The sequence below is a fragment of the Cavia porcellus genome, unplaced genomic scaffold, assembly GCF_034190915.1.
Source record: "Cavia porcellus strain 051 isolate PalLab524CR breed Dunkin Hartley unplaced genomic scaffold, mCavPor4.1 scaffold_1, whole genome shotgun sequence".
Classification (NCBI taxonomy): domain Eukaryota; kingdom Metazoa; phylum Chordata; class Mammalia; order Rodentia; family Caviidae; genus Cavia; species Cavia porcellus.
In genome coordinates, this window is record NW_026947484.1 from 102,997,471 (window position 1) to 103,014,852 (window position 17,382).

Below are 17,382 nucleotides of genomic sequence, written 5' to 3' on the forward strand. Positions count from 1 at the left end.
TAGGGTTTAGATCAGTAATGTACCCCCAAAGGCATGTGTTGCACAAGTGGTGGTTTTGGAAGGTAACTTTCTGATGGAGGGACAAAGCTTATACATGAGTTATTCCAATAATGAGTTCACAGTTTGATGCGCTATCAGAGTTGTCTCCACTGGAGGAAGTAGGTCACGGGAGATGTGTCTTGGAAGTTTATAGTTTTTCCCTGGCTCCTTTCCTTTCTCTGTGCTTAATCCAGGCCATGAGGTAAGCAGAATTCTTCTACCAGGCTATTTCATCATGATTTTCTGCCTATGAGCCAGGTGATCACACATTGAGTTCTCTAAAACCATGAGTCTAAATAAACCTTTTTCCCTTGAAGTTGCCTGTATCAGGTATTTTCTCTCAGCAACAGAAAGGTAACTCATAGCTGTCATTGTACAATGTCCTTGCCAACAGAGGGTACTGTAGTTTGTTTTATTTATTTGTTTTGGTACAGGGAATTTTATTACAAAAGCAGTATCTCTTTCTATGATAGTGACAAATTTTTTAATAAATTCATTGCTTTATTTAGTTACCTTTTTCTAAATGCATTTTAGCTTTTTAAATGTTGGTGAGATTGTAATCTAGAAAAATATGTTTAAGGATAAGACTAGGAATATCTAGTAAATCTTACCACATCCTGCCAATCTTTCGCTTGTATGCATGAAGAGCATTCATAGAAATGACAACACAATACTTAAAAAATTGAACCAAAACATCTATTAATAGAAAAGGTAATTTTTTGTTTTCATAAATGGAATACTAAACATTAAAAATATGGAACAAATTCCACCTGCATTAACATGAAGAAATTTATTAAAAAAATTATGTCTCCCCTAGTTAAGAAATACATACAGAAAAAGAAATTTACAACAGATCAACAATGATACATATTATTTAGGATTATATATTTATTTTTGAATACTTCAAATAGGTACTGAAAAGTAATAAATGCAATAAATGTCCATATCAGTAGTTTCCTCTAAAGAACAGTGAAATGAAATCCAAGATGAATATATAGATTAAGATGAATTTAGAATCATTGTAAATATTCAGAGTATATTAATCTCCAATGTAACGTTCTTTGCATATTTCTGCATAATAGGAATATTTCATAATAATCCAAAGGCAATACTGTCATTAACTGAGTAGCTTTCAAAAAATTACTGGGTTAAATTTTAAACATTACATAGACTAATAAAACTAGAATACCCCAAATAGGCCCACCATTTCATTATGAAAACTAGAGACTGACATAAAAATGGCCAAGATGCATGACTTGATAATTTGTAGAACTGTAAATGACTCTGAATTCATCAGTCTAGTTACAGTACATATATTTTTGGTTAGTTACATACCTATATGTTTATAGACTAAAATATATCTCTTTAGAAAGAAATTAACAAGACTATTATAATCAGAAATAGTTTATTACATATAGGTTTACATACTTTAAAATTACTAATTGTCTTAAATAAAAATCTTTTGAAACATTTCACAGATAAAATTATGCTTGTCGATAAAAGATATATAATTTAATGGCTTGTATGTAAAAGCCAAATCTCACTACACGTTTTTCCTTCTTCCTACAGGTAATCATTTATTAATATTTTTCCTAATTCTAAATATTTATATAAATGTTCTACATTATCATTACATTACTATTTATTAAACAGGAGAAGATGGCTGTAATGCTATAGACATTGTGTATTGAATTTCTATTTTGGAAAATAGTAATTTAACTTTCACATCTCCTTAAAGAGCCTTGTTCCCTAACATGGCCTGTATCCTTGGGCTCTTTTTGCAGTGTTATAGTTTTGGTTATTCAGTAGTCAAAATATAAATCATTACATCAAGAACAGGAGATTTCTTTTTACTTTCTAATAATCTCTCCAGTCTGTTTTCAGAGCACCACTGTAAAGATCTTTTAGTTCTTTAGTAAGGTTAATTGCTATATATTTAATATTTTTAAAAACTATTAAGAATGGAATTATATTCCTCATTCATTTTTCGATTGGTTCATTGTTGAGATGAAGGAACAATGTCACTCTCTGTGTTGATTTTGTGGCCTCCCACTTTGCTGAATTTATTCGCTCTAAGATTCTTCTGGTATACTTTTTTGAACTTTCTATTTAAGGATCATGTTATCTGCAAATAATAATTTGACTTCTCTCTTTTCTATTTGAATTCCTTTTATTTCTTTTTGTTGTTTGACTGCTGTGGCTAGGTAGAAGAGGAGTGTGAGAATGGATGCCCTTGTCTTGTCCCTGATTTTAGAGGGACTTCTTTTCAGTTTTCTCCCCATTAATATGATGGTGGCAGTTGGTTTTCTTGTGCTTCCTTTCATGAGTTTAAGGTAGTGCCCTTCTACATCTATTTCCTCAAGGGTTTTATTATGAATAGATGTTAGCTTTTGTCAAAGGCTTTTTACATCTCTATTGAGATGATCATATTATTTTTTTAATTTTAAAAACAAGACAAAAATAATAGAAATGATATAGACTTTTAAAAATAGGAAATTAAAACTAGTTAATATATTGCACACTGATATCTTAAAAGTAGCTACTCAGATTACAAGATTTAGACATAAAAAAATTATCAACCAATGAGAGCACAAACTGTTCTTTTTGATAAACTTACAGGGATTAGTATTACAGTTAGCTGCCTTCTCTCTGTATACCTATATATTACAACCTCTTCCCTTCTTCCTTTTCTCCTTTCCCCAGACAAGTTGTTCTTTCCTTTTGAACACTTTCATTCTTTCATTTTCATAATATCTATTGTCCATTTTGGATCTTATTACTCTTTCAACTTTTTTTTACAGTAGGGAGACAATATAGTATTTACACATGTGAACTGATTTATGTGAATTATGAGTTGCATCTATTTACCTATAAAAGCCTCAAGTTTATTCTTTTTTATAGCCACGTAATACTCCATTGCATGAGTATTACTCTTACTTCTGTTTATGTGATGTATAACACATTGATTTACATATTTTGAACTACCCTTGCAGGGGTAGGTCAGGGACATACTGCTGCATTTTAAGTTATTCCCATTTCTATGTGCAGCAGCACTGGAAGACGGTATGCCTAAAGTATATGAAAATGTATGTTTTTTTTTTTTTTTCCATTTGGCAAACTTTCATTAATTTTTTTTGATAGTTTTCTAATTTCATTTCTCCTTTTCTACTTTTTAATCTTTTTTAAAAATAATGTTATATCTTCTATAGATTCTTTGATTTTAATTAGCTTTTTCGTTTTTCTTTCTTTTTTTTTTTTTTTTTTTTTTTTTTTTTTTTTTTTTTTGCCCCTTTCATTTCTATCTTTGGCCTTTTGCTTTTCTTTCTGGAATCATTTCTCAACTTTACTACCTAAAACTTTCATCAGATATTTTTTTTCACAAGATAGTTTTCATTGTTTTTTAAAAAAATTCTCTTTTTAGGAATAAAAAAAGATTTTTTCATCTTTGAAGTTATTAATCACAATTGTTTTAAAGTTTTGCTGAAGTGTTTTCTTTTCCCCTAAGCTAATCTTTCTTTTTGTTTTGATTTCCTTTCTATGAGATTCTTTCTACAGTACTCATAATTTGTAGGTTTTTGCTAATATGTTAGAGTATATACGCTGATCACAATCTTCATTGTCATCTAGTTGGTTTGCTTCTAGCTGAGGAATTTTGTGGTTAATTTCACTAGTTTTTATCTTTGAGTAGGAGAAAGTCCCTTGAAGAGATTCTTATGTTTTGCCCATAAGAAATTTGTTTGCCAGATGCTGGAAGAGATCTGTGAGGGGGGAGAGTCGGGCAGCTGTTTCAGGACACAGTGTGTGCCATTTGGGGTTCCTATTCAGTCTCCAGCCCCAAGACCTGCCTGTGGTCCTCTCTAGGAAATAAATCTCTTCTCTGTTCCTGGAGAAATGATTTTGGAGTTCAGGGGAAGGAATATGAAACTCTAACTATTCAGAGGAGATTTTAAAACAATCTTGTGATTTTAACCATATTTGTTATTCTCTTGTGAGAAGAATGTGGTCTAGAAATTCTAATTTAGGGAATTATTGAGATGGAAAATGGGAAGCTTCTTGATTTTCAGTACTATCATTTTAAGGGATGAAAAAGCAAGATCAGGCAAAAGTGAATCTCAGTTACTTTACTGCTTCGATTGTGATCACTTCTGTTCTCTTTTTCCTTCGGCATTTGTATGTTTTTAATGATGCTTATTGTCCTACTGAATCACTAAAATGATTCTAATGAGAAATTTATATAAATCAAATGAAATCCACTTGATGATGATTGAAATAGAAAATAATACTCCCAAAGAAGAGAGATTAAAAGAGTAAATAATTGCAATTCTCTTAAGAATTGAAAATGTATGACTTTTTAATTTTTAAAGGCAAAAGTCAGATTTATTGTTATTAAATATAATTTGATGATTTTAAATAGGTTATTTACTTCCTTATGCTTATATATACTTGCTGTCTAATGATACTTACTCTAAAAATTGTCATTAAATAAATATATGTTGTCAGCACTTTACAGGAAGAAATGCCAGTATTTGTTCCGAAATTTAGCAACATTCCAATTGTTTTGTTTTTCCAGGTTTTATTCCATGGCTACATCTACAAGTCTTATTTATCTTTATTTCATGTGAAGCCTGTTTAAACCTTTAAAGTATCTTCAAATAGTACCTTGTGGATATATGTCCCATTTTGCCCAGGAAAACTTTCCTTCCAAGGAGTAAACATATATTTGTTTTGTCTATTCTCCGAAGGCCCCTCATATAAAATTTCTAGCATAGTAAGTCAGTATCCATGTTCTTATTTTTTTTTTTTTATTTTTATCTATAAGTCTTCTAATTGGTAGTATCTTATTCCAACCTTAATTCCAAGTTCCTCTGGAACATGACCAGTACTGGCCCTGTAACATTTGGTTCATGATTACATGATAACAGAAGCTATTTTTTTGTTCAAACATGTGTAAATAACTTTTATATCCTCCTTTCAATGCATGAAATTTACATAATAAAGAACCAAAATTCTTTTTCTTTTATTATTTATAAAATATTTATACCATTTATTGTTATTTTTGCACTGTACAAGATTGTCTTTTTCTTTATGCACATATTTTTAAGTTGTTTGCATCTACAAGAAGTTTTTCATTGCACACAAAAAAATATTAAACCGTTCCTCATGACATGAGGGTAGAATCCAGGAGAGACTACAAATCATATGGGGTCTTATTTTCCCTAAGTTGAAAACAGTATAAAATAATCCTATCTATTCTAATGTCTGTATACAGTCATAGAAAACAAAGGACCTCAAAAGCCCTGTCCAATCATGTGCAGCTTCCTACTTAGAATTGTGTTTGATCTCTCCCAAGTTGATTCGTCATAAGCAGAGAGAAAAACGTGATGCGATTTGTAAATGGAGGGAAGTGTGCTCATCACTACTGACTAAATTACATTCCCCATATCTTGCCTCTTGCTTATGTTTTCCTTATCTTCTTTTTTTATATCTGGCCATGTGGCCCAAATGTCTGAACAAACATTACTTAGGATTTTCTATGAAGTTGTTTTTAGAGGACATTTACATTTAAATCAGTGTACTTTGGGTAAAACAATTTGCCCTAGATAATGTAGATAAATCTCATATAATAAGTTGAAGTTAGATAGAAAAAGTCTGACCCTAAATGAGAAAGAGAAATGTCCAGCCTTACAGCTTACAGTTGAACTGTAGGATCAGTTTACTCCTGGAAATTTAGTCAGCAGTTCAGCTCTATGCCTTTTAGACATGCTAGCCTCTGTATTTACATAAGCCAAAGCAATAAAATTAATCTCTTTTATATATGCATACACATCCAATTGCTTTTGGCTCTCTATATAACTGTTATATTGCTGGATTACATAACTCTAATCAACGTTCTTTGCATGTGATGATTAAAAAACTAAAAGTTGAGTTACTGTGTCACAGTGTGTGGCATTCTTAGATACATCCACTCTGCAAATTACACAACAGATGAGGACAGGAAGTTCCAAAACTTTCTTGCAGAGCCCAAAGTACTGTGCTCTGTCACAAGAAACTTCAGGCTCTTGGGTTAACCTAACAGTGGCAAGGAAAGAGAAAGTGGAAGAGTAGATGACATCATAGGCACAAGTACACTCATATTTCTTTAACACCCGCAGTATAACTTTGTCTCACAATAAGGACTCTGCTATTCCTGTTTCCCAACAGTCTCAGAAAAATTAGTATAAAATCTGCAGTCTGAAAGGTGGAGTAAAATTATTAATAAAAATAACTTCATGTTGGGAAGTAGGAAGAACACACTCGCATGGGAAGGGAAATCAGGATAAGGGGGATGGGTAAGGGAAGGGAGGGAAAATGATTTTTAATCAAGAGAAAAGGAAGAAAAAATAGAAATAAAACATTGCAATAAGGAGAGGAAGAAGAGCCGAAGGGAGGGTAAGGGAATAGGAAAAAAACGTAAAATTTTATCTTTATATATAAATTCCCTATGATGAATGTGAGAGTAATGTATGGCAAATACTGATAAAAATAAATTTCACAAATACTTTAAAAATAATTCAATGTTATTCCGAGCTATCTTAAAAATAATAGCTTTAAAATGCTACAAGATATGGACCCAAGTATCACAGGGAACATGTAGAATAACAAACAAAATAGAGTAACAGAACAAAGTTCAGGAAGCCTCTGGTAATTTAACCTAATTTACTTAAGAAGGTTTATCTGCATATCTACAATTGGTTTAGTGTAAAATACTTATATGCCTTATATAGACAACCAACTTAGTCATATTTTTTTCATATATATATATATTTCCTCAATTTATGCTCATATATATAAGAAAATTGAATGGGAGGCTAAAGAACACTTCTGCAGACACACCTTCACACAGACAAAATGAAGCATTACAGACAGGGTTGCAGTATGCTAATATAAGCTAATATGCACTTAATGAGACCTCCAGCTGTCTACTTTTCAATTTGTGCTCTTTGAATTTATTTTTTTTAACTGCAAATTAATTCAGACTCCCTCATCCTTTTTCCTTGAAGTAACTGCAACAGCTACTTTGAATTTTGCTGGAAAATTAGCAAATGAGTCCATACAGTGGGCAGTCTGTAAGATAGCAGGGGAAATACAAGAAAGATACACACAAAATGCTGTGTTACACAATTAACCTAAACTGCTCTAATAATAAACCATGCCAAGCTGACTGGTCTTTCTATTTGTGTTGTTTTTCAGTTTTCCAGGTAATAGAAAGTTGTCTTTTCAGAAGACATACAATTATGCTAAGGTTTGAATGTTCCCTCCAAAACTCATGCTGAAATTTAATTGCTATTATTAGCAGAATTAACAAGGGAGTTCTTTAAAAGGTCATAGACCACAAGGACTGCAGTTTCATGAAATGATGAATGCTTTAGGGCAGCAGCAGGCCATTTACTGAGACAGTGCTGCCTCTTTCTGTCCTCTGTTTGTCGTGTGCTGCTTATCCTTCTGCCATGCTTTGAGCAGTAAAAAGGTTCTCATTAGATACAGTCTTGCAATCTTGAATTTCTCAGTCTCCAGGACTGTGAGACAAATAAATTGCTATTGTTTATATTTTATCTAATCTGTGCTATTCAATTATAGCAGCATAAAATGGACAAAGATAAGCAGTGAATAATAATTTCTAAATACCAAAAGGGATTCTTTTTGTTTCCTATTTTGCTGAATTATTCTGAAACAGCTGAAGGTTTCCTGACCTCCAAAGTTTCACAACCCTCCCACTCATCCAGCTTACAACTCCTGAAGTTAAAATGAATGCTCGCCATGGTTTCAATATTCTTGGTTTCAATATTCTTCAGGAGGAAATGAACAATATGCATTTCCTTCTTAAAAAGAAGGAAATTGGTTTCTATTAATCACATTTCACTAGCAAAATGTATCTTTCTTTCACAGAGATATGGAAAGATAAATTTCCACAAAGCTTTTCTGTGACATTCTAAAAGGATTATTGATGAGGTTATAAGGTTTACAATGTTAAAGTTGCAAAGAAACGTGTCTTTATAATGAGGTGAATCTCTTTCTGATGCAATGGTACTTTCTCTTCCCTTACCCTTCCCTCCCCTCTTGCTGAGTGATCTGCCATTTTAAGAGTGACATGTGCATTCTAAAGATAGGACAGAACTTTAGGAGTTTTTGCTCTCTCCTGCATATAATTACCACATCTCATAATTACAAAAGGCGTTGGGGTAAAATTTCTTATGCTTTTTTTATAAGTGAAGGAATCAAGGAGGTTAAATAGACCAATATCCCCTGACTAAGTTAGAGCCAGAAATTAAACCTGGACATCCTACCATTTACTTTTCTATTTTGTCTCTTCCTTGGAATATTAAAAAGTTGTTAAAATAAGATCCTTAAAGCATTCTCAACTAGAATAACAATTCTAGAATATGAGATTTTCCACACTTAGTGACCAGAAATTATAAAGCTTTCTATTTATGTCTAAGTCCAAAAGCTATTCTGGGTAAATAAAAGTATAATCCTCTTTGAAGACAAATTTTGGCAAGAAAGATGCAGTCCAACTTTCTTGCATTACAAAAATAGAAACACATGTAATCTTAAATTAACTGTCTTTGTTTCTGCAGTTTTATGCAAATTCAAATATGCAAAATAGTAAGTCCTTGAAAGAGAAAAAATGTATATGTTGAAAACTGCTTGTCACTGTGAAGATCAGTCTAGAGATTCTTCAAAAAGCTGGGATTGGAAGTTCCGTTTGACCCAGCTATTCCACTTTTAGGCATATTCCCAGAAGAACTGAAAACATCATACCACAGAGATATATATGTGCACTCATGTTTATAGCAGCACATTTGTAATAGCCAGATCTTAGAAACAGCCTAAGAGCCCATCAACTGAGGAATGGATAAAAACATGTGGTATTTTTATACAATGGAGTACTACTCAGCTATAAAGAATGATCACATTGAGATATTTATAAATAAATGGACACAACTTGAGACCATACTCATAAGCAAAATAAAATCAAACTCACATGTATAAATACCATATAGTCTCCCTAGTGTAAGAAATGGTAAGTGTACATAAGAGTTTATGGTAATCATAATTTCCCATTACATTGCTTTGAACCTTTATAATGCTTTCCTTCATTAGTTGGAATGGTTTTATTCTGGTTTGTTTGATTTTATTATCTGTGATAGTATGAACAGCTATTTTGAAGAAAACAAGACGATATAATTCCCAGGGCTGATTTAATATCATCTTGCTTTGAAGTCCTACCATGCTTTTGTTCTTCTGTTTCCATTGGTTCTATCATATTGTATCATTGGATTTTATTATGTGTGATAGTATAAACAAATTTTCTATGGAAAATGAGATAATATAGTAGCCATTGTTCATTTTCTGTTAATTTGGTTCTGAATGCCCTGCAATACTTTCATTCTCTTGAATGGTTTTATAATATTTTGTTATGTTTGATACTGTTGTATATGAAGTTATGCTCAAGTATTTCAAAGAAAGAGACATTACGGTATCACTGTTAATTGCAAGTTGTCTGCGGTTGAATACTATGTTGCTTAAATTGTTCTGTTCTGATCTGCTTTGTTCTGTCTCTTTTGTCTTAACATCTTTAAAATAAAAAAAGAAATCTTTTCAATAATTAAACTAGGGATCTATCAACAAAAAGAAAGCAAGCTTGTTGTCTCCCCCCCCCCCTTTTTTTTTTCTTTAACTGGTAAGTACTTCCTTTGCTGGAACTCTTAAGACTGCTCAGGTTCCCTGGCATTATTCATGAAATATTAGTTGAATTATTATTGTGCAGACCATGGTTCCTAAGCAGATATTTTGGCACACATATCAGGCTGATGATCTGACATTCTGTGCCCAGAATTACTGTTGCTGACCCAAATGTATCACCTCCTGAATGGTTTCCTTTATACTTTGTGGTGTCTATGCCTACAAGTTTTCTACCTAAGCACATTAAGGAGTCAAGTATGTTAGAAAAGACCCAAGTTTTATGAAAATAGTGACACATCCTGCAGGTAGAATCACTAATGAACTGAATCAGTGCTTGCAAGTGAATGCTTAAATCAATTACAATGAAAAACATCTGTTTATAAAGGACAATCTACTCAGAAGTTCATTTTACATGATACTCCGTACATAATATCCACCAGAGAAAAAAATGACCGATTTAGGGTGAGGCAGGCAATAAAATAATAAAATATTTTTTCTTGGTTTAATATCATGTAATAGAACTGCACAACATAGAGAAAATGTCATAATGAAGCATTGTGTACTTTCAAAGAGTCATTATTACAGATACAGTAGTCTTCCAAGCTTAGTGTTGCAAGTGGAAAATTACAGGGAAATTCTTGCTCTGCAAAACGAACCAAGGGGGAGATAAGTCTAGATAAAATCATTAAATTTGGGGACATGAATAATTAACTTAACATGTGATATCTCACCAGACTTCTCAATACCAGTCCTTCTAACTCTCTGTCTGATAGTTATCAGGTTCTAACCAATACTTATCATTTCCTTAAGTTTCTATCTCCTAACCCTTCTCGATTTGCTAGTCTCATCACAACCAAAGGAATCTACTCAAAGCACCATTATAATTGCTTCCATCCTGTTTTAAAACATTTTCCTGTTTCTATCACTGCTATCAGTTAAAAACGTGTGTCCAAATTCTTTGTTCGTTTAGCTTTGTTTCCTTGAGATCACTGTGCAGCTCAGGCAGGCCTGCAGCTCCACTAATCCTCTAGTTTCAGCCTCCAGAGAACTGGCATTACAGGTGTTCGCCATCATGCCCAGCCAAATCCCTTAACCTAAACATCACTGTGCCAGTGTGGTTTTCCCCAAACTTTCTTCCATTTCTAAAATTAGCCTTATGCTCCCATTAAAACTTCTGCTGTCTCCTACGGTTGCCACTGGGAGTATATGCCTATTTAAATTAGATAAAATTAAAGATTTAATTCCTCTACCACACTGGTATATTTCATGGCCTCATTAGCTATAGAGAGGGGCAATCATCCATCACTGGAGAGTCCTGTTGCATGTTACTTCAGTACAGTGTGCAAATCTCTTCACAAATTCCACTTCTTATTCCTTCCAAGTGAAAGTGCTCTGGCTTCCTGCATAGTCTTCAAATACACATTCTGAAATCCCACACAACCTTCAAGGTTTACACTAAATTTCATGTTTTCTATCCCCCAACTCTTTCTTTCTTTCTTTTTTTTTTTTTTTTTTTGTCTTTTTCTTTTTTATCGGTACCGGGGATCAAACTCACAACTGCCTGCTTGCAACGCAGGCGCTTATGCCGCTGAGCCAAATCCCCAGACCCTCCCCCCCAACTCTTTTATACTTAGTCAGTAAAGATTTCCAAATCTTCTGGATTTTTAATTTTGTTTGTCATATTTATATGTCCTCATACAGCTACTTTAAATCAAAGAAATTCAGACAAAAAGACGTTTTCTTACTGAGCGGGACTCTACAGATCTGCTCTCTTTGTAGAATCTCTGGCATTGTGTGCCCTCAATACATAGCTTATAAATGAGAAAAAATGGTTTTCATCATAAAAGTTCATGTTCTTCAATTTTAAGAAAACATTCAATTTTTTCTCTTCTAGGGACGAAGGTGATAGTCAAGCTACTTAGTAAGTTATGTGATCCCAGCTCCTCTACATGGACTGTGCACACCATCAGAACTGGAACCTAAGACTTCTCCATTTTTTATTTCGTGAACATTGGGAAGACGTAGAGAATTTTGACAGCCAGAAAAATATTGGAGGAGGAGAGAACAGGGGCTTTGGGTGTAAACACTTTACCACAATGAGTGTCTCAACATTTTATTAGTAAGATTATATAATCATGCTTACTAAACAACTCCCAAGGTCAACCAGTTAGCAAAGTTTTCCATAAATCAATTTTACAGCAACTTTGAGGGAATACTAGTACTGTGCCTCGTGACATACACATCTTCTGGGAAAGGGAAGCAGAAAAGCTTTTCAATTGCTAAACAGACATGTGATCTTTATACCAGAGGTATAATGCCACATGCATTTGGGGAAAGATTAAAACATTCCAGAAAACAGTTCCCTCAAATGTTATATTTGGGGTAATTGATGCTTTAGGCTTAAAAATCTTAATAAGCTGACACGTTTATTTTCAGAATTGCCTGCAAGGGGTGCAATTCTAAAAAATTATGTTTGAACCTGGTTGATTGGCTAATAAAATGAAAGTAGTTTATAACAAATAAGCAAGCAAGAATACGGAATGCTTTGCACAGCTTTTAACATAAATGGGTAAAAATCACTCCATTTCTTCCAACAAAAACATCTTGTACCTAAAATAAAATGCCTAATGTTTATAAAGAAGTGGCACACATTGATATAAAACACTTTGATAGTTATTGTTGCCAACACTTAAAAAGTTGTTAACTTTTTAAAAGCAGAATGCTACAGTAATACAAAATCAGTAGTTGACATATCATTTTACATGTCATACTCCAATTTTAAATAATGTTAAGTCTGTAAGTAATTGAAACATTACTTACCAATTTTTCTCCTTGCAAATACAACGTATTTGTCTTTATTGTAGTTGTCAATTTATAGTCTACTTTTTTTCCATTTAAAAAGAGAGCTGTTAAGTTTTTCCAGACTAGAAGCATGCGAGGTAACTGGGTTTCTTACCTTTTTCTTCTAACACAGACTTTTCTTTCAGTTCACTCACTGCTATTTTATACTTCTCTTTTTGTTAAAAATGTTGTAGTACTTCAGTTCAAGAACTTGCTTCTTTCCATGATTCTGGTTGCATACTGAGTTGGGTGAGAACACAGTCAAATTCAATGTTTAGGTTCCATGTTGACCTTATAGAGGAATTTGATTCAGTTCTTTTGGTTTGATTTGTGACCAGAATCTTGGAAAGAAATGAATTCATGAACCAAGGTAACAATATAACTCATGAATAGCAAGTACAAGCTTTGGATGTTCAATCATGAACACACACAGTCAATACATTTTACTATGCAGGGTTGAAAGAAGTTACAAAAATTTCAGGAATGAAGACACTACTGAGGAAAAAATAAGACACTCTCCACACTCACTTTGTCCTACAGACTCAACACAGGGCACAGAGCCTGAAGAATTCCTTCCAAAGAGAATATAAGACAGGTAGAATGTGTACATCCAGGAAAAGTTTGAGAGAAACTTAGAATACTTACTGGAGCTGAATAATTGAAATATTTGTCTGCTAAAGTTAATCATTAAAAGCTAGAAGAGATTATTGGTTTGACAGATGTAAGATCGCAATGTACCATTTTGAGGAAAACATATGTACAGATAGAAATCCAGGAAACAATATTTTTCCAGTAGCTAACTCCTAAAAGAGAAGACCTATGATTACATAAAAGTAAGTGAAAATAATTGTGGCAAAAAATCTTAATGATGAATAAGAAAAAATAGATATACAACTTAATGGATTCAGAACAACAATACAAAAATTATGTGTTTAAGAGAGATAGAAATGATTTTAGAAAAGAAACTCTTGTACTTAAGAATACTTTGAATGAAGTAAAAAATGTAATGAACTTTTAAAAGATTTGATCAAGCAAAATGTGTGATCTCAAAGATAAATCACTTGAAATTAAACACATAAGAATCATAGAAAAGGGGCTGAGGATTTAGCTCAGCGGAATAAGCATCTGCCTTGCAAGCGCGAGATTGTGAGTTCGATCCCCAGTACTGATAAAAAAAAAAAAAAAAAAAAATCATATAAAAGGTGAAAAGAAGTGGTTTGTGAAACACATCAAAAGAAATAATATATAAAAAATGACAATCTTAGAAGAAAATAAAAGGTACAAAGAGCTTATTTAGAGCAACAGTGGCTAAAAACAAGCAATGTGCCTTGATGCTGTTTCTTAAAACAGTCTTTCACTTTCGCATAGTTGAGCTTATGAGGGAGAGGTTTTCCTGATTTCTCACCTGCCCTCAAGCCATTTTTTTTCCTAATGCCCCATCCAAAGTACTCGGCTTCCTTTTAATGTTAATCTTTGCAGCAGCTAAGTACGTCCATGCTCAAACTTTACAAGCCCCAACTTTACAAGTGTTTCCTTTTTGATTATACTCAAAACTTTTAAAATTACCCAGCTATACCATTTGCTTGATTCTTCTTTTTTAATTTAGAGAAAAAAGCAAAACAGAAAAAAGTGTAGAATCATACAGAATTTTAAAAAAAGTAAGAAATCAATAGTTGATAAATTAAGATTCAGAATGCATTTGCTCTATTCTTAATGTAAAAAAATTAAAAGTACCTATAGTACCCAAATCACAGGTAAATTTCCTTTACCAGACTGGTTTATTTGTAACTGTTAATGTTAGTCTCAGCACAGGAGAAGATGGTAGACAAATTTCTGCCAACGCATAACACACATAGTCTGGAGTCCAAACCTAGTGAGTATGGCTTTTAACTTACTGCATTTCAATCAGTATTCTGGCCCTCTAAATTCTCCTATCAAACATGGCTTACAGCATTTGAGAGCTTCTTCTCCAGTCATTATCTCTACATATTTCTAAACTCTTCCACAAACCAGTTTCAAAGATATCTAAACAACATGGTCAAGCACAGTCTCAGTGGTAACCCCTTTCTCAGAAACAAAATCTGTCTTAGTTACATTCCTCCTTTCTGTGACACAATACCCAGCACCCATGATTGAAGGCAGGCAAGCAGGGCAGTGACATCCAGCAAACAGAGTCAAGAGAAGAGTCAACCTTAATTTCCAGGTTACAAGTCAAAGTGGTCCTGGCCCCACCTCCTCTGACCTGGCCCAATCGTGAAGCAGCTAGTCGGTTACAATACCCCTGTAATCCAATCAACTTCCAAAGGTCCCAACTATGAGCACACCAAGATTCAAGGGCACATCAAGAAATAAATTATAATACACTATTTAATCTTGAAAATATTTTTATATGACACCAAAAGCATAGTTGAGAATAACAAAAACAAGCAACCAATATGACATCAAATTAAACTGCTCATAGGAAAAATCAACAAAATGAACAGCCACCTGTAATAAAAAGTGTTTATAACTCACATATCTGACAGAAATAATATTGAAAATATGTGATTAATAATATAACTCAGTAGGAAAATAATGACAAAAAATTTCATTTAAAAATAAGTGAGAATATTGACATTTTTTCCCACAGAAATATTTGTATTGAAGAGATTTCTACACTTTTATTTCTCAAGGATTATTCACTACAACAAAGATACAGAATTAACCTGAATATCTAGCCATAGTTGAATGAATTAGACATGCGATATATACAATATTATTTAACTTTTAAAAATGAGAAAATTGGGCTGGGGATTTAGTTCAGTGGCACAAGTGCCTGCCACGCAAGCACAAGGTCATGAGTTTGATCTCCAATACCCCCCACCAGGAGAAAATTTGTCATTTGCAATAAAATAGACTTATCTGAAGGATATTATACTTAATAAATGATGCTAGGTTCAGGAAGTCAAATGCTCTAGGATATCACTTATATGTGGAATTTTTAAAAATCAGTGTCTCAGAAATATTATTTAATAGTGAATATTATTTTCAAGAATATACTGATTTAGATGCTGTGCTTACCTATAGAATTCCACAGCGAGTATGAGGACAAAGGATCACCAAGATCAACCCAAAGACTGAAGGCTTTTATTCATGGCTGAAAGATTATTAAAAAAATAATATGCAATAAAAGCATACATTAGTGCTTAATGGACATTAAATGTATATCCATCAGAAGATGAATGCATAAAGAAAGTGTGGCATTTATATACAATGGAGTACTATTCTACTGGAAAGAAGGATAAAAAAGTCATTTGGTGGAAAATGGATGCATCTTGAGATCATAATGCTAAGTGAAGTGAGTCACACATACATGCTTTGATATTGCATGGCTCCTCTTCTGTGAAAAAATTAATTTATAAATAAATTCTTAAATAAAAATAACAATAGGAAACACAAGAGAAAGAGAGAAAAAAAGTTATTGCAATCCAGCTTGGACGAAGTATCTAAAACTAATTTACTAACTTGTGAAACAAAAGACCAGGGCCCTCCTCATCTACTCCTTACATAAGGCACAAAGCAACAAGTGTGACTGAGTAACGTACATGACAGAGTACAACTGGCTGAGTACAACTGAATCACATGTTTTATATGTATTGTGGGCCTATTAGTCTGGCTTTTAATCTACTGCATGATATAATTTTGTATTCTTATAAATAAATCTGATACTAGCAAAATAAAATGGGTGGGTAGAGGAAAATGGAAAAAAAATAACTGAAATGTATTATGCATATATACCAGTTCCCTACAATGAATGTAATCATTACATACTTCAAATATATAATAAAAGTTAAAAAAATGCTTAAACTCAGTAAATTATTATGGAAATCAACTACTAAAAATTTGCTACCAAACACTGAAGGGAATTAAACATATGAGTACATTCACTTCTAAAACACACTGATTGTAGATTTAATAATATATAGGTTAATTTACTTGTCTACTTACACAGATGTAGCTGCTATTAGCAAAATAGTCTTCATTACAAAGATTTACTACTAAGAAAGCACTTCATTAAGTATATACGATAAACATTATTACATGGTGAACGCTCTCTTACATCAGACACTTCATGCATACAATCTCTCATTTATAAGACATTCCTACAAAATAGGACTTGTCATGGGTCCCTTTATATGAATTAAGAAGTTGAGACTCAGAAAAAGTGAAGCTGGTTATTGTTTTGTAGTTAGTTGTGAGGTTAATTAAGATTTAAGTTTCCCTCTCATGTGTGTCTTCCTACTACTGACACTCTACAGATTACCTCTTTGCATAAGCACATATGTTAAAATAGTGTTTTATTTATTATTGGTTATTTACTATTATAACTCTTAAAACACTTTAACTCTATATTATATGACATTCATTGTTCTGTTGTGTAACCAGTCATCAAGACAATATTTCAGGCCAGAAAATGACGCATTATTCACAAAAGAACAGGTTAGCACACTGAGCCTGGGTAGACATTTCCTCCCAAAACCTAGGCTATTTTTTATCCTTTTGACTTCTATACCTTTATGGTGAGCCATAAAATGATAGTGCATGATGTGAGGATATGGTATGTAGGACTGATATGATCACACTGGGTCTTACATATGACTTGATAGTTACATGAAGAGTACACAAGACAGATTGCAGTTGATTGTCGCTTCGGGAAACTCTATTCTCAGCATGCAAGCCCCTTTTCAGTCATGAATTACTACTAATTTCTGCAAATGTATGCTATTAAATGCTGTCTCT

General features: G+C 32.9%; 1 protein-coding gene across 36 annotated transcripts in view; it reads right to left on the minus strand.

Annotated features, from left to right (window-relative positions):
* Positions 1-17,382, minus strand: part of Lingo2 (leucine rich repeat and Ig domain containing 2) — a 1,124,971-nt gene that overhangs the window by 550,313 nt on the left and 557,276 nt on the right. The gene's annotated exons all lie outside the window — the stretch shown is intronic.